At 39.5% G+C, this 19601-nt stretch overlaps 1 long non-coding RNA gene across 1 annotated transcript in view; it reads right to left on the bottom strand.

Annotated features, from left to right (window-relative positions):
- The window catches only part of LOC307175773, a 90631-nt gene extending 71036 nt beyond the window's left edge, over nt 1-19595 (bottom strand). Inside the window, exons 1-2 of the long non-coding RNA XR_013824480.1 lie at nt 19368-19595; nt 13882-13934 (exon numbers count right to left, since the gene is read on the bottom strand). This is a non-coding gene — a long non-coding RNA (uncharacterized lncRNA). The remainder of the gene's footprint in view (nt 1-13881; nt 13935-19367) is intronic.
- Nucleotides 19596-19601: the final 6 nt, after the last annotated feature.

Raw genomic sequence — 19601 nt, 5'->3', positions numbered from 1 at the left:
CTCTCCAGGTCCTGCCTCCTTGACCTTTCTCCTGGCCCGTGCATGCCTCTCTATTACCTCTGCTCTACCAGCTGCCATCACTCTCCAAAGTCCAGGCTTGCATCATTTCTCCCTTGAACTAAGGCAGTTTCCTACCTATCTGGAATCCTTGTTTGCAGTCCCTTTGCCCTTGACTGCCACTAGACTGAACTTTCCATCAATCTACAGGCTTAAATCACTCCATTCCATCAGCTCCTTAATGCCTGTAGCTCCTGGAGAGCGGGAACACTGTCTCTCACTCATCTATCCCCAGTGCTGGCATGGCTCCTGGCACATAGGAAGTCTTCAGTAAATGTTGGGTGAATACAGAACAAAGTGTGATATGCAAATGCCTCCACAGTCTGGCCCACCTGATCGCCACAGCCTCATTTCCTGCTAGCCCTCCAAATGTCTCAGCAATTCTGAACTGTTCTGTTTTCCCAAACACATCATGCACTTTCACATTTCTGACCTTTGATGAAGCTGCTCTCTATTTAAAATGTTCCTCACCCATTTCTATTTTGTTACCTCTTAATTCATCTGGTGAAGTTCAGACTGAGAGGCACTAAATGAACAAATGAACACACAACTCTCGGAAGAACCTGGCCTCTCCTCCTGTATCTCACTGGCAGGGCTTCCCTGTCAACACTCTTCTCTCCGTCTCACTGCTTCCTGTCAAGCGTCATACCCCACCATATCCCCCTAATATTAACTAAAACAAGCTATATGACCCTGAACCAGATTCAGTTTCCTTATTCATTTTAAAAATGCAGTTGGCAGACAGATTCTGGAGTGATGTCAGCCTGGGTATCTGTTTCTAATACTCTGATTCTTATTTCTCCCACTTTCTGCTAGAAGATCTGGAAATGAGAAAGTATATCATGTGTCCAGGAAACAGAAGAGTAATTCAGCATATGAAGCACGTTGTGTGTGCAGAAGCAACAGGAAAGGGGAACAGGAAGGTAGATTTGGTCTGGATTATGAATATGCCCACATGTCATACTTCATTCCATATCATTTAATAAGCAAAATAAACAGCTACGGGAGAAAGAGGTGTGTGGATGTGTGTGTGTGTGCGCGCGTGGTGCATGGCCCACTGTTACAGACAGAGGCAATCCCACACCCATCTGAGACATTTGGTTCCCAAGAAAACTGAGCCAAGCAGCCAGTGGAGGATGCAGCCTCTGGAATGTTGTTTACAACTCCAGGAGGACTCAGCCACTGCAGAGAAAATGGCTTCTCCAGCCAAGCCTGGTACAATGCTAAGATTGCCTGACGGGGAACCGGAGCTACAGACCCTGAACCTCCCCAGAATTGAGAATCATGCTGCTCAAAGAGACCCCACATCCTGCTCCATATGGGATCCAACCCCACCAGCTGACATGAGCAGGCAAAGAGTTTACAGCCCATATTTGAACAGGTGGCTCCTACTGAGGCAGATTTAATGGGGTAGAAAACCTAAGGAGAACTTTAATTAAAATGTAATGACAGGGCTTCCCTGGTGGCGCAGTGGTTGAGAGTCCCCCTGCCGATGCAGGGAACACGGGTTCATGCCCCGGTCCGGGAAGCTCCCACATGCCGCGGAGCGGCTGGGCCCGTGAGCCATGGCCGCTGAGCCTGCGCGTCCGGAGCCTGTACTCCGCAACGGGAGAGGCCACAACAGTGAGAGGCCCGCATACCGCAAAAAAAAAAAAAAAATGTAATGACAACTCTTGGGCAGATTTATTTAAAGGGAAGAAATATATTTCAGCATGAGTTACTATTTAGTGACTTTTGAAAGAAAAGAATTGTGCTCCAAGAATTCTATGCCTGTCCAGAACATCATCTATATGGAAGCTGGAGAGTCTTCTCACTGGTGAGCCCCCTCCCTCTGAGACTTCCCTCACTTTGCCTACACCTGAGTGAGTAACAAACCTGTGAATTACTTGCTATCATGGCTTTGGCGTAGTATGTCTTGACATGAGTATCTTTAAAGGAGCGAAGAGTGGGCCCAGCAGTGAACAAACCACAAAAGAGGTCAAAGAAGAGCATTTTCAAACATAAAAGAACTCGGAAGTTATAGGGTGGGCCAAAAAGTTCATTCGGAATGAACTTTTGGTCAACCCAGTATACCACCTACTCACTTTTTCTGAGGAAATTATGATAAAGTATAAGAAACAGTGGTGATCCATAAATCTAGTAAAATATATAGTTATATCAAAATACATGGAGGTATTATGTTTACGTAATACAAAAGACAGCCCACTTCTCAAGAGCAGGAATGGAAACCAAAAGGGTGAATAATATCTTCAAGGTACTGAGAGTAGGTAACTATCAATCTAGACCTGCATATTCAACTAAACTATCTTTCATTAATTAGGACATTTTCAGATAAACAAAAACTGTAAGAGTTTGCTATCAGGAAAACTTAATGAACGAATCTTATAAGAATATACTTCAGGAAGACAGAAAATGACCCTAAAAGAATTTTAAGAGACAAGAAGGGAAAATGAACAGAGATATTTGTAAACATCTAAACAAATTGGGAAATTTAAACATATTATCTATAACTAAAATAATGTCTAATTTAGGAGTTTTAAAAAGATACAACCAAAATACTGGCCAAGAATAGTGAATAATTTGATGGAGGATGATCAAAGTTCACAACCTTCTATTATTTGGCAGGGAGTGTTAAGATACTGATTAACCTTAGACTTCATGAAGTTAAGTATAAATGGAAAAAATCCAGATGCAACCTTGAAAAGAAAAAAAATAGTGTCTAACTTCTAAACAATTAGAGAGAAAAAAAAGAATTAAAGAATAAAAACAAACTATTCAGAGAAAAAGAGAGGAAAATAAAAGGACCAGAAAACCCCAAAAACCTGAAGACAGTTAAAACAAACCCCAAAATATTCTAAATTCCATTGAATGTTAATGAATTAAGCATGCCAGTTAAAAGAGACTGTGAAGTGGATTCTTTTAAAGTCCAGCTATAGGGCTTCCCTGATGGTGCAGTGGTTAAGAATCCGCCTGCCAATGCAGGGGACACGGGTTCAAGCCCTGGTCTGGGAATATCCCACATGCTGCAGAGCAACTAAGCCCGCAAACCACAACTACTGAGCCTGTGAGCCACAACTACTGAGACTGCGAGCCACAACTACCGAAGCCTGTGCGCCTACAGCCCATGCTCCGCAACAAGAAAAGCCACCGCAATGAAGAGTAGCCCCTGCTCGCCGCTAGTAGAGAAAGCTCATGCACAGCAACGAAGACGCAACACAGCCAAAAATAAATAAAATAAAATAATTTAATTTTTTTAAAAAAGCTTTAAAAAATATTTATTCCAGGAAAATACAGAGAACTGAGTGAAAATCAAAGTACCATAAGTTTTGTGAGAAGTGGTGAAAGTATTACTTGAAGGGAAAGGTACAGCTTTAAATACTTACATATAAAAAACAAAGTCTGAAAATTAGGAACTTAAGTTGAACTACAGAAGCTTTTTTTAAAGAATAACAATATCGGGGCTTCCCTGGTGGCACAGTGGTTGAGAGTCCGCCTACCAATGCAGGGGACACGGGTTCATGGCCCAGTCCAGGAAGATCCCACATGCCATGGAGCAGCTAGGCCCGTGAGCCATGGCCGCTGAGCCTGCGCGTCTGAAGCCTGTGCTCCGCAACTGGAGAGGCCACAAGAGCAAGAGGCCCACGTACTGAAAAAAAAAAAAAAAAAAAGAATAACAATATCTAAGTTGAAGGAAGATGAATAAAAAAGCAGAAATTAATAAGATGGAAAATAAAGATACAATGGAGAGTATCAAGTTAAAAACTAGATCTCTGCGAAAACTAATTAAATAGAAAATCCTCTGGTAAGATTGATCAAGAAAAAAAAGAGAATAGACAAAATATTAGGAGTGAAGTGATAGGCATAACGTCAGATAAAGAGGAGAATTTTCTGAGAGACTATTATGAAAATGTTACGCCAATAAATCTGAAAAATTAAAAGAAATAGACAAATTTCTAGAAATATGTATCTTACCAAAACTGTTTTGAGAAGTCAAATGACTCCATCTCGAAATGAAATCAGATGATAAAAACCCTGCAGAAAGTAGGCATAGAGGGAACTTTCCTCAACAAAATAAAGGCCATATATGACAAACCCACAGCCAACATCGTCCTCAATGGTGAAAAACTGAAACCATTTCCACTAAGGTCAGGAAAAAGACAAGGTTGCCCACTCTCACCACTATTATTCAACATAGTTTTGGAAGTTTTAGCCACAGCAATCAGAGAAGAAAAAGAAATAAAAGCAATCCAAATCACAAAAGAAGAAGTAAAGCTGTCACTGTTTGCAGATGCCATGATACTATACATAGAGAATCCTAAAGATGCTACCAGAAAACTACTAGAGCTAATCAATGAATTTGGTAATGTAGCAGGATACAAAATTAATGCACAGAAATCTCTGGCATTTCTATACACTAATGATGAAAAAATCTGAAAGTGAAATTAAGAAAACACTCCCATTTACCATTGCAACAAAAATAATAAAATATCTAGGAATAAACCTACCTAAGGAGACAAAAGACCTGTATGCAGAAAATTATAAGACACTGATGAAAGAAATTAAAAATGATACAAATAAATGGAGAGATATACCATGTTCTTGGATTGGAAGAATCAACATTGTGAAAATGACTCTACTACCCAAAGCAATCTACAGATTCAATGCAATCCCTATCAAACTACCACTGGCATTTTTCACAGAACTAGAACAAAAAATTTCACAATTTGTATGGAAACACAAAAGACCCCGAATAGCCAAAGCAATCTTGAGAACGAAAAATGGAGATGGAGGAATCAGGCTCCCTGACTTCAGACTATACTACAAAGCTACAGTAATCAAGACAGTACGGTACTGGCACAAAAACAGAAAGATAGATCAATGGAACAGGATAGAAAGTCCAGAGATAAACCCATGCACATATGGTCACCTTATCTTTGATAAGGGAGGCAAGAATATACAGTGGAGAAAAGACAGCCTCTTCAATAAGTGGTGCTGGGAAAACTGGACAGGTACATGTAAAAGAATGAAATTAGAATACTCCCTAACACCATACACAAAAATAAACTCAAAATGTATTAAAGACCTAAATGAAAGGCCAGACACTATCAAACTCTTAGAGGAAAACATAGGCAGAACACTCTATGACATAAATCACAGCAAGATCCTTTTGACCCACTTCCTAGAGAAATGGAAATAAAAACAAAAATAAACAAATGGGACCTAATGAAACTGAAAAGCTTTTGCATAGGAAAGGAAACCATAAACAAGACCAAAGGACAACCCTCAGAATGGGAGAAAATATTTGCAAATGAAGCAACTGACAAAGGATTAATCTCCAAAATTTACAAGCAGCTCATGCAGCTCAATATCAAAAAAACAAACAACCCAATCCAAAACTGGGCAGAAGACCTAAATAGACATTTCTCCAAAGAAGATATACAGACCGCCAACAAACACATGAAAGAATGCTCAACATCATTAATCATTAGAGAAATGCAAATCAAAACTACAATGAGACATCATCTCACACCGGTCAGAATGGCCATCACCAAAAAATCTACAAATAATAAATGCTGGAGAAGGTGTGGAGAAAAGGGAACCCTCTTGCACTGTTGGTGGGAATGTAAATTGATACAGCCACTATGGAGAACAATATGGAGGTTCCTTAAAAAACTAAAAATAGAATTACCATACAACCCAGCAATCCCACTACTAGGCATATACCCTGAGAAAACCATAATTCAAACAGAGTCATGTAGGGCTTCCCTGGTGGCGCAGTGGTTGTGAGTCCGCCTGCCAATGCAGGGGACACGGGTTCGTGCCCTGGTCTGGGAGGATCCCACGTGCCGCGGAGTGGCTGGGCCCGTGAGCCATGGCCACTGAGCTTGCGCGTCTGGAGCCTGTGCTCCGCAACAGGAGAGGCCACAACAGTGAGAGGCCCGCATACCACAAAAAAAAAAAAAAAAAAAGATTCATGTACCAAAATGTTCATTGCAGCTCTATTTACAATAGCCAGTACATGGAAGCAACCTAAGTGTCCATCAACAGATGAATGGATAAAGAAGATGTGGCACATATATACAATGGAATACTCCTCAGCCATAAAAAGAAACGAAATTGAGTTATTTGTAGTGAGGTGGATGGACCTAGAGTCTGTCATACAGGGTGAAGTAAGTCAGAAAGAGAAAAACAAATACTGTATGCTAACACATATATATGGAATCTAAGGGAAAAAAACAGGTCATGAAGAACCTAGGGGTAAGACGGGAATAAAGACACAAACCTACTAGAGAATGGACTTGAGGATATGGGAAGGGGGAAGGGTAAGCTGTGACAAAGTGAGAGAGTGGCATGGATATATATACACTACCAAATGTAAAACAGATAGCTAGTGGGAAGCAGCTGCATAGCACAGGGAGATCAGCTCGGTGCTTTGTGACCACCTAGAGGGGTGGGATAGGGAGGGCAGCAGGGAGTGAGACACAAGAGGGAAGAGATATGGGAACATATGTATATGTATAACTGATTCACTTTGTTATAAAGCAGAAACTAACACACCATTGTAAAGCAATTATACTCCATAAAGATGTTAAAAAAAATGAAATCAGAACTTTAAAATCTCCTCACAAAGAAAATGCTAAACCTCCATGATTTTATACGTGAATTCTACCAAACTTTCAAGTAATCAGGTGTTCCAATCTTATACAAACACTACCAGAGATGAGAAAAAGAGGAGTACTCCCCAACTTAGCCAGTAATGTTACTGTAGCATTGATATCTAAACCAGACAAGGACAGTACAGAGGAAAAGTAACAGGCCCACCTCACCCGTGAACAGAGGCAAAAATGTAAACAAAATGTTAGCAAACCAAATCTAGCAGTACAGAAAAAGACAATATATCGTGATCAAGCAGGTTTATCTCAGAATGTGAAATTTGTGAAATATATAAACATAATTTACCATATTACCATATTAAAAGGGAAAAACCTTTATGATAATTTTAATTGATACAGAAAAGTCTTGATAATATTCAACACTGACTCATTAGAAAAGATATCTGCAAATTAGGAGTTGAGTATAGAGTTAATTACCCTATACAGGGCATCATTCTTATTATAAAACATTATAGAAGGATTTCTCTGAAAACTAGGAATAAGTTAAGGATATCTACAATTCTCAGGGAAATGCAAATCACAACCACAATGAGATATCACTTCACACCTGTTAGAATATCTATTATCAAAAAGACAAAAAATAACAAGTGTCAGTGAGAATGTGGAGAAAAGGGAACCCTTGTGCACTATTGGTGGGAATGTAAATTGTCACGGCCACTATGGAAGACAGTATGAAGTTTCCTCAAAAAACTAAAAATAGAACTACCGTATGATCCAGCAATTCCACTTCTGGGTATTTATCCAAAGGAAACGAAACCCTAACTTGAAAAGATTATTTGTACCCTCATTCACTGCAGCATTATTTACATTAGCCACGATAAGAAAACAACTTAGTGTCCATCAATGGACAAATGGATTTTTAAAATGTGGTGTATATATATATATACAATGGAATATTATTCAGCCACAAAAAGAATGAAATTTTGCCATATGGAAAAACATGGATGGAGCTTGAGGGCATTGCTAAGTAAAATAAGTCAGACATAGGAAGACAAATACCATACAAGCTCACTTATATGTGGAATCTTAAAAACAAAAAAAAATTAACAAAAACCCCCAAAACTCACAGACACAGAGAACAGACTGGTAGCTGCCAGAGGTGAGGAGTGGGGAGGGTGGGTAAAATGGGTGAGGGTGGTCAAAAGTATAAACTTCCAGTTATAAAATAAATAAGTCCAACAGGTGTAATGTATAGCATGGTGACTATAGTTAATACTGTATTGTATATTTGAAAGTTGCTAAGAGGGTATCTTGAAAGTTCTTATCAGAAGGAAAAAAACTGTAACTATGTGTGGTGACAAATGTTAACTAGATTTATTGTGGTGATCATTTCATGATATATACAACTACTGGATCATTATGTTATACACCTAAAACTAATACAACATGTTAACTATGTCTCAATTTTTTAAAAAAGGAAAGAAAACTAAATCAAGCTAATCAATCAATACAGGAGCAGAGAAAAATAGGTATAGAAAATACCATGTAAATAGAAAGCATAAAATAAGATAATAAATACAATATAGCAGTACTCACAATATATTAATTAGTCTAAATGTATTGATGAAAAGTCACAGACTGTCAGATTTGATTTAAAAAAACAAACCACCAACAAAATCCAGCTATATACTGTTTACAAGAAACATATCTAAAGCAAAAGGACATATGGAGTTTGGAAATAAAAAATGGAAAAAAATAAATCAGATGAATACTAACCAAAAATGGTAACAGAGCTATAGTACTGTTGAAAGCATTATTCAGGATAAAGATGGTCACTATGTTGTGATAAAAGGATAAAAAAAATTCATCAGGAGAATTTAGTAATTCTAAATGTCCATGCCCTTTAATAACATAACATCAAAATACAGAATGGAAATTTGGTAGAATTACACATTGATAAATCTATAATCAAGATAGAAGATTTCAACACACATCTCACTAACTGATAGGTCAATAAGATAGAATATCAGTAAGAACATGGAAGATTTAAAAAATATAATTAAGAAATTCTATTTTGGTTATGTCTTCACTGGTCTAAAATCTTCCATGGCTCCGTATTACCTCTGGGATCATATCCAAATTCTTCCTGTAATCAAAACAGTATGGTACTGGCACAAAAACAGACATAAAGATCAATGGAACAGAAGAGAGAGTCCCAAAATAAATCCACACACTTATGGTCAATTAATCTACGACAAAGGAGGCAAGAATATACAATGCAGAAAAGACAGTCTCTTCAATAAGCGGTGCAGGGAAAACTGGACAGTTACATGCAAAAGAATGAAATTAGAACAGTTTCTTATACCATATACAAAATTAAATTCAAAATGGATTAAAGACCTAAATGTAAGACTGGAAACCATGAAACTCACAGAAGAAAACATAGGCAGAACACTCTGACATAAATTGTAGCAATATTTTTTTGGATGTGTCTCCTAAAGCAAAGGAAATAAAAGGAAAAATAAACAAATGGGACCTAATTAGACTTAAAAGCTTTTGCACTGCAAAGGAAATCATTGACAAAACAAAAAGACAACCCACTGAATGGGAGAAAATATTTGCTAATGATATGACTGATAAGGCATTAATATCCAAAATATATAAACATGGTAGAAAATATTTGCAAACGAAGCAACTGACAAAGGATTAATCTCCAAACTTTACAAGCAGCTCATGCAGCTCAATATTAAAAAAACCAAACACTCCAATCCAAAAATGGGCAGAATACCTAAATGGACATTTCTCCAAAGAAGATATACAGATTGCCAACAAACACATGAAAGGATGCTCAACATCACTAATCATTAGAGAAATGCAAATCAAAACTACAATGAGGTATCACCTCACACCTGTCAGAATGGCCATCATCAAAAAATCTACAAATAATAAATGCTGGAGAGGGTGTGGAGAAAAGGGAACTCTTTTGCACTGTTTGTTGGAATGTAAATTGATACAGCCACTATGGAGAACAGTATGGAGGTTCCTTAAAAAACTAAAACTAGAACTACCATACGACCCAGCAATCCCACTATTGGGCATATACCCTGAGAAAACCATAATTCAAAAAGAGTCATGTACCACAGTGTTCATTGCAGCTCTATTTTCAATAGCCAGGATATGGAAGCAACCTAAATGTCCATCAACAGATGAATGGATAAAGAAGATGTGGCACATACATACAATGGAATATTACTCAGCCATAAAAAGAAACGAAATTGAGTTATTTTTAGTGAGGTGGATAGACCCAGAGTCTGTCATACAGAGTAAAGTAAGTCAGAAAGAGAAAAACAAATACTGTATGCTAACATATATATATGGAATCTAAAAAAAAAAGAAAATGGTTCTGAAGAACCTAAGGGCAGGACAGGAATAAAGACACTGATGTAAAGAATGGACTTGAGGACACGGGGAGGGGGAAGGGTAAGCTGGGACGAAGTGAGAGAGTGGCATGGACGTATATACACTACCAAATGTAAAATAGATAGCTAGTGGGAAGCAGCCGCATAGCACAGAGAGATCAGCTCAGTGCTTTGTGACCACCTAGAGGGGTGGGATAGGGAGGGTGGGAGGGAGATGCAAGAGGGAGGAGATATGGGGATATATGTACGTACAGCTGATTCACTTTGTTATAAATCAGAAACTAAGCATTGTAAAGCAATTATACTCCAATAAAGATGTTTAAAAAATTATATATATATATATAAACAGCACATACAACTCAACATCAAAGAAAAGAAAAAAAAACTCAGCCCAATTAAAAAATGGGCAGAAGACCTGAATAGACATTTTTCCAAAGAAGACATACAGATGGCCAACAGGCACATGAAAAGATACTCAACACTGTTAATCATCAAAGAAATGCAAATTAAAACCTCAGTGAGATATCACCTCACACCTGTCAGAATGGCCGTCATCAAAAAGACCACAAATAACAATGTTGGAGAGGATGTGGAGAAAAGGGAACTCTTGTGCACTGTTCGTGGGAATGTAAATTGGTGCAGTCACTGTGGAAAACAGTATAGTGGTTTCTCAAAAAAGTAAAATACAACTACCATATGACCCAGCAATTCCACTCCTGATAATATCTCCAAAAAAATGAAAACACTAATTTGAAAAAATATATGCACCCCAATGTTCAGAGCAGCATTATTTACAATTGTCAAGATATCGAAGCAAGCTAAGTGTCCATCAACAGATGAATGTATAAAGAAGATGTAATACACACACACAGACACACAGACACACACACACACACACACACACACAATGGAATATTACTTAGCCATAAAAAGAATGAAATGTTGCTATCTGCAACAACATGGATAGACTTGGAGGGTATTATGCTTAGTGAAATAAGTCAGACAAAGACAAATAATGCGTGATATCACTCACACGTGGAATCTAAAAAATAAAACAAACTAGTGATATAACAAAAAGGAAACAGACTCACACACATAGAGAACAAACTAGTGGTTACCAGTAGGGAGAGGGACCAGGGGAGGGACAAGATAGGGGTATGGAATTTAGAGGTGCAAACTATTATGTATAAAATAAATAAGCTACAAGGATATATGGTACAACACAGGGAAGATGGCCAATATTTTAGAATAACCATAACTGGAGTATAACCTTTACAAACTGTGAATCATGTGCTGTATACTTGTAACTTATATAATATTGTACATTAACCATATCTCAATTTTTAAAAAACTGAAAAAAAATCCAAATTCTTCCTCTTGATCCTAAAAGTGCTCCACATTTGGTACTGCTCTACTTATCTACCCAAGCTTATTAGCTTACTTCATACCTAGCTTATTTCTTACAACACAAATCATCTATTCTAGACAAGCAAACTGCTAATGGACCAGAGAGAGGAAGCTCTATGGGGTAGTGCTTACGTAGCTGGGCTGGAATTAGACTGCAAAGATGCGGATCCTGGTTCTACCATTTACTAACTGCATGACTTTGGGCAATTTACTTAACCCTTATGATCTTCAGTCTTCTCATCTATAAAATGAGGATACTGGTAATATCTACCTCCTAGGCCCACTGTGAAGATTTATGAAAATAAGCAGTGCCTGATACATTGTACTTGCTCCATAAATGCTGGCTACATGTCTTTATTCATATCGCTACCATCTACTGGAATGACCCTCTTCCTCCTCCCATCTATTCAAATTCTATGCAGGCTCAAAGGCCAAGTTATTCTTCCATAAAATCTCCACCAGTTACTCCCTTCATTATCTCCCTCTTCTACAGTACACTAGTTCTCAACCTTGTAGGGGAGGGGTAGAGAGTCACAGAGGTCTTAGAGAATCTGATGGGGAAAAAAGACGATCTTCTTAAGAGTTCTTCACAAACGCGTGTTTGAATAACTTATCTCCCACTCATAGAACTCTAAAACTGAGAAATAATGTTAGCCCATTTTTCAGATGAGATGATGATCCCTTGGGGAATCTGTCCCCAGGTAATCAGGCCAGAAATCACCAAGACTCATTCTCAGAATGATAATTACTAAACATGCCAGCAATGTTATTATATTTTATTCTATAGGAATACCTTGTTTTATTGTGTTTTGCTCTATCGTGCTTCGCAGATTCTGTTTTTCACCAACTGAAAGGTTTGAGGCAAACCTGAGTTATCAGATGATGGCTAGCATTTTTTAGCAAGAAAGTGTTTTTAATTAAGGTATGCACACTGTTTTTTTAGACATAATGCTATTGCACATTTAATAGACTAAAGTATTATCTAAACATAACTTTTATATGCACTGGGAAGCCAAAAAAATTCATGTGACTTGATTTATTGCCGTATTCACTTTATTGCAGTGGTCTAGAACCAAACCCGCAGTCTCTCCGAGGTATGCCTGTACTTTACCTTCCTTGTATTGAAATTTTCTGACTAGTTTTCTCTGAAGCAACACCAAACTATGAAACACAAAATTGCCCCAATTTTATTATTTGAGGGAGTTAACTTTGAAGCTTTCTTTAAAACTTTTCTGTAATTATAATAAACAAAGAACATCATCAGTTCTAGGTCTCAGGCCAGAAAAGATACAAATAAAGCCAATCCACCATAATCTTTCATTCCCAGACATGACTTTATAAATACTTTAAAATACAGCTTCTATCGGGGCTTCCTTGGTGGCGTAGTGGTTGAGAGTCTGCCTGACGATGCAGGGGACACGGGTTCGTGCCCCGGTCCGGAAAGATCCCATATGCCGCGGAGCGGCTGGGCCCGTGAGCCATGGCCGCTGAGCCTACGCGTCTGGAGCCTGTGCTCCGCAACGGGAGAGGCCACAACAGTGAGAGGCCCGCGTACCGCAAAAAAAAAAAAAAAAAAAAGAGCTTCTATCTTCTTACCCACAAGAATTTTTCCAGAACAACTAACAAATAGTAAAATAATCTATACTCTGCTCATTCTCTACCCTTTCTTCCAATTCTCAAAGAAGTTTAACGGTAAGCAAGAAAAAAAGAAAAAGGAAAAGCATCATGAATAACCTACAAAACACAATAATCAACCTCCACGTTATTAAAAACTGATTAGCACATCTGTAGTCACAGTCTCCTTATGCACACAGGAAGCTGTTTCACCATGTGGAGTCATACAACCAGCCTAGGAAATGAGATAAATGACTCAGGAAGAGGGGGAGGTCTGTACATGGATACATCAGTCAAAAGCTTTAATCAAAAACCAGGAGAGAAAGCACTTTATAAGAAAGTAATATTGGAGTATCTGAAGAGCATAACTTTTTAACAAAAGAAAAGGATCATACAGATGAATCGTAAAGGCCACCTAGTCAAAATCCTTCATTTTCCAGATGAAAAAACTGAAGGCTGAGACCTAAACCATGGATTCCTTTGAAATCCACAGGCTTCCCAGAGAAGGGAATCTAGGAACCACCATAAGAAGGCAGCTTCCTCGCCAGCTGAAATTCACACTATCTTGTATAATGAGGCAATTGAAATAAATACTGGAAAATGCCAGGAACATTATTTATACATTCTAAATAATAACTCCCACTTAGGCCTTAGGGGAGAGTACACACACCACAAGCAACTGGATCTTCTGGATCACCAAATGCCCAGGGAGCTGGCTTAGACGGCAGTGCACTCTTGGGATGCTGACAAGGATGCAGTCACACACCTACCTGCCACTCAGAGATCGTTTCCTTTGCTCTCTTCCTTTGGCAAGTAAAAAGACCTAGAAAAAGAAAAGTGTACGCTACAGAATTTACCATATATAGGGTCATGCTTTTTAGGTTTTCCACCTGTTGTTTTCATTTTTCACAGACATGTTCTAAAAAAGAATGGGTTAATAATGTTTAGAAACAATTTTTGGTTAAGAGGGCCAAGAATTAATGTTTATTTGGCATAGGGGTAACTTCCCTGCACATTCTTTTCTTAAAAATAAATTTATTTATTTATGGCTGCGTTGGGTCTTCGCGGCTTTCTCTAGTTGCAGAGAGCGGGGGCTACCCTACATTGCGGTGCGCCGGCTTCTCATTGCCGTGGCTTCTCTTGTTACAGAGCATGGGCTCTAGGCATGCGGGCTTCAGTAGCGCGCAGGCTCAGTAGTTGTGGCGCACAGGCTTAGCTGCTCTGTGGCATGTAAGATCTTCCCGGACCAGGGCTCGAACCTGTGTCCCCTGCCTTGGCAGGCAGATTCTCAACCACTGAGCCACCAGGAGAGCCCCCTGCTCATTCCTGATATTGCTCATGTGGGAAATTTAGAAGAACATTTTTTTTTTTTAGAAGAACATTTTGATTGGCAGATCGGCATATGTTCACACATGGTCTATAACTGCGAAGACAAATTGAAGGCCGTGTGGTGATGCAGTTGCTTTCTTTAGGGGAAAGGCATTCAGGACTCGGTTGCCTAATTGGGAGTAAATCTACTTTCAAGCCATTTACAAAAACTGTTCAGATTTTATCGACTTAAGAAAAACACAAAAAAAGATTTCTTACTCATTGCAATTTTACTTTTGTAAGTTAAAACAGAATAGAAAATGATCATTTAATAAATGGATCTAAATTTTTCTGTTATTGGACTCTAAGTACAAATATCCGTAAAATTCTGGACCTTCGGCTCTCCTTTGTATATCACTCTTTCATTTTTATATTGAACTCTAAATCTAAAGCCAATTTCATTCCCTTGGGATTTGATGATGAAGTCTCAGGAATGAACACCATCAGCCAGTGCCGCGTGCTCAACTCACAGGTGATTAAGATTTTGGCAAGGGCTTCCCTGGTGGCACAATGCTTGAGAGTCTGCCTGCCGATGCAGGGGACACGGGTTCGTGCCCTGGTCCGGGAAGATCTCACATGCCGCAGAGCGGAGTGCTCCGCAACGGGAGAGGCCACAGCAGGGAGAGGCCCGTGTACCGCAAAAAAAAAAACAAAAAACAAAAAAAAGATTTTGGCAAACGCCGTTTTCTGAAGTGCAACCATTGTGTATTTTACAGAGAACAAAACAACTTACATCAGTTCTAAAATGCTACCATCATTTTTTTTGCCCTCAAATCCAAAGTTCCTTCTAGGCAAATGTACAATGTTCAATCTGCTTCTCCACTAACCGCACAAAACCTTAGCGCTGCATCTTTTTCCTTTTTAAAACGAAATAATAGATTTTGTGTTTGGGTTTCTGACTAAAACTGAAGCACATAAATACACAGATTTTTATCTATGATTAAGAAATTTTCAAAATTAAATTTTCACTTCAAGTACTTCCAAGTTAAATTATAAGTCAGTTAAAAATGAACCATGTGGAAATAATGTAAGTGTTTTAAGGGTCCTTTTCTATTATTTTATCAAATTACTGGAACATTGGATTTCCTAGACAAAATACTCAAATTAACTATGTTCACAGCAGGATTAAAGAATGGTCGAATCAACCCTAATGATTTCCTTTACCAAAAAGGGGCAACTGAGAAATGTTTAGAAAGTAAATCTAAGTTAATCAAAAGAATGAAGAAAGAAAGTGCTTACAAAAATGTTTAACTGACCAAACTAGTTGTGTTTTGAGGGAACCTGAAAGGTAGTACTTTCACATGTTTAACCTTCTTGCCCACGGTTGGGGGGAGGGGAATCTCCCTATAGGTTACATTGCTACAAAAACATAATTGTTGCTTCTTCTGTCCTGTCCCTCATTTTTGCCTTTCTTGAGAAAAGTTCTTAAGGCTCTAGAAAACAGCTAAGATGGAAAATAGGAGTGGGTAAGAAATATCTGGAAAAGAAGCATAAGGAGAAGTGTCATCCCACGTGAGCAGTTTGGGGCCAGATCACAAATATGCAAGCCCAAGAACAAGGCAGAGAAGGGAGTTTTTGAGGAGAAGAGTGATTTGGCCAGATCTGTGGAAGATAAATTCTCTAGACTAGCTCAAAGAGAGAACGAAGTAAGGAAACTCTTAGGATGCTCCAGGGATAGGTCCCCAGGTATCAGTCAAGGTCCTGGCAGAAAACAGGTAGCAGTCAGGCTGGGTAATTTAAGATCAACAAAGGCAATACTACAAGGATGTAGACATGGCTTAAGGAAATTCACAAAGGATAGGACTACAATGGCAAAAGCCATAACCACTCCGAGGCCTGCAAGAACCAGGGGAATAATTAGAGTAGCTGGGAGAGGGTGGCTGCATGGAGAGAGCTGCCTGATTGGAGCTATGGCCTTTCAGAGGAACCAGCCAACCCACAGTAATAACCACAGAGGGCTAGGGACAAACATGCCCTCACCTCTCCCTCTTCACATCCTCTGATCTTCTGTCAGTGCCTCCTCTGGCCGCACGCAGCTGGAAGCCAGGGGCAGGAGCAGAGTGGAGAGAGTACCGGGAGAAGTAGACAGAAGAGCCCCAGTCTAGGGGTGAGGTCACGGTAGTGGGAATGAGAAAGGAACAATACAGAGACAAATTTAATAGGACTTTTAGACCAACTGAATTTAGAGATGGGAAGAGAAAAGCCAAGGATGACATCATAGGTTCAAGCCTTGCTAGACTAGAATGGATGATTACATCAACTGAGCCTGTTTTTACTAACCGTTGTATTCCCAACGCCCAGCACAGTGCCTTGGCCATGAAAAACCTTCTATAAACATTTGTTGGAGGGGAAAAAAGGTGGATGGATGATGGAAGAAGCAAATTTTCAGGAAGATGATGTGGTATGTAGTCTTAGACACATTGAGTTTAGAGTATGGTAGAAGAGCCCAGCAGGTGGTTGGAGATTTGAGTCCAGTGCTCTGAAAAGGAAAGGGAGAAAGATGTACCTCTAAGAATCATCTGCACAGAAGTGGCAGCTGACACAATGAGAGTGGATGAAATGGCATAGACAGCAGGTATAAAGAGAAAAGAAGTGGGGTCTGATGACCAAACTGGGGATCTATCTGCAATATGGGACAAAGGAAGAAAGACAAAGGGAAAAACCAACAAAAGGAAACGACAATATTTACAACCCTTTGCCGTACTGTTATAGTATATTCACATATATCTGCACATCCCTGGTAAGCTCTCTTTTTCTTACCACTGCACAATCTTGCCCAGCATAAAGATGATACAAATGCAAGCTGGAGACTACCACATACCTATCTGCCTCAATAAGGTATTTTTTAAAGCCCCAATCCTAGTCTTACTAGTTTTGCTCACCTTGAATCTAACAGCCAACATTAATCCCTTTTTAATTTAGAAATTAGGCTTATTCTTTCAAGCAATCATGTACTGAACACCTATTATGTATCCAGCACTATACTCAGCAAAGTGGAAGTAAAAATCAGTCTCTGGTCATCAAGGAATTAAAATCGACTTGGATTATAAAGAAACACTTGAGCATAAAACAACTAAAGTTCGGTTAAGAGCTGATCTATATGATTTGAACCAAATAGCATTTCATCCAGTGAGAATACCATTCAACGCCTATCGACATCTGCTCTTTCTTTTTCCTAACTCAGAAGATTGACAAAGGAGCTAAATTCTACACAGCTGTACTTCCTATTTAAGGCCCAACCATGCCATATTGTAAATTTCTCTTAACCTTTCTTTCTTCCCCACTGTTCCATAAGGTCTCGTTAATCTTTGTATCTAGTGTCTCAAACATGGCAGTCATTCAAATGTTTGTTAAATGAATGAATGAATCAGAAGCTAAGCCGAGCCCAGAACAGCCATAGCAGTGTCCTTAACACTCTCCTATGGCAAATCCCAAATGCTTTAAGGGTCAAGGAAGTTACCTAACATTACCTTTGACCTAGCCTTGGCCCCATGGGATGACTGGTATTAAAAACTTGGTGTTGAGCATTAAGACAAAGGCTCAGAAAAACCCCAGCAAATCTTAAAATGCTTTTAGAAAAGAGGAAGAAAGAATATTAGAGCCCAATTCCTGAGGCATAAAATGTGCTCACTAAATGTTTGATGAGTGAATGAACAAAGGAGAGCTGAGGAAAGCCAATGAGCTCAAGAAGAGACCAAACTCAGGGGGGCAGGTGTGATAGGTGGGGCTGTATCTAAAGCCCTCTCTAGCTGACACTCAACTGAATCTATTTCCTAACTAACGGCTATTATGTCCATTTCTATGGATTAATTCTCCAGCTAACCCCTTCTTCACTAATCCCAACTTCCCATTAAAGGAAAACAAATCCTATAAACCACACAATCATCAGTGCCTCCTACACTGGACTGTACATATTCATCACCTCGATATTTTGTTAAAATGAAGGTTTTGAACCATTACATCTGAGGCCAGATGTAATGAGGCCAGAGATTCTGCATCTCTAACGAGTTCCCAGGTGATGCTATACTGCTGGTCTACAGACCACACTTTTCCAGCATGAAGAGCCTAGAAGACATTGCAGATAATATGTACGTAGTCTTAAAATCACAGTTAAGATAACTCCTGCTCCCACACTTCCTAGTTGTAAAATCTTAGACAAGTCATTTTACTGAGCCTGCCTTTGGAATATGGTGCTTATTAGGTACCAGGAACTAAGGCTTCAAATTTATCAACTTATGAATAGGACTTAAGTTAAACAACCTGTCCAATGTGGATACAATAAACCCAGATCTTATTCTAGGAGTTTGATTCAAGAACCTGGTGCTTAATCACTGTATAAGATTGCCTTTTCAGCACAGCTCCCAGAGCCATTATGAAGATTAAATAATAATTGGTACTTAGCTCACATTTACTGAGCACTCATAGGCTCCAGACCTCTGTGTAAGCTCCCTTGGGAGCATATTAACTCATTTATCTTCATGCCAGCCCTAAGAGGCAGGTACTATTAGTATCCCCATCGTACAGGTTTTAAAATAGGCCCAAAGAAGTTAAACAGTTTAAGGTCAAACACTAGTGCAGTCAAGGTCGGAATCCAGGCAGTCTCGCGGCAGAGCCCGGCGCTCTTTTGCCACAAGCCAGCAGAGGATGCGGCCCAGGGTTCCGGGGACCATATATCAGCTCACCCACTCAGGGCGGTCTAACTGCCAGGTCCGCTCACTCCCAAAACAAACCAAGCCCTCGTCTACACGTAGCTTTACGTACATCTGTGGGAAGTGTCTTTCTCGGCCCACAACCCGGACCCCCATGAACAAGTCAGGGCTCTGGAGAAAAATAATTTGTCAGGTCCTAAGAAGAGCTGATTGGCTAAACATCTTGAGAACTGACTTACACTTAAACTGTAACACAGTTGCTCCGGGACCCCCTTAATCTGCGGCCCCCAAAACATGCACCGCAGGCTGGGCTCCGCGCGCCTACTCCGCCTACATCCGGTCTCGAGCCCAAGGGCCGCCTCTAATCCCATTTGCTCTCCAACACCGCCCTCTGCCGGCCTTCCCTTGGGTCGCCGGCATTGTGAGTCCCTTCCGGGTGTCCCGGAAGCGGAGTTTTCTCTTCCGGGACGAGC

This window comes from Stenella coeruleoalba (genome assembly GCF_951394435.1).
Source record: "Stenella coeruleoalba genome assembly, chromosome: 17".
NCBI classification, from domain to species: domain Eukaryota; kingdom Metazoa; phylum Chordata; class Mammalia; order Artiodactyla; family Delphinidae; genus Stenella; species Stenella coeruleoalba.
The sequence above is the reverse complement of the archived record's forward strand: the minus strand, read 5'-3'. Positions and strand labels throughout refer to the sequence as shown.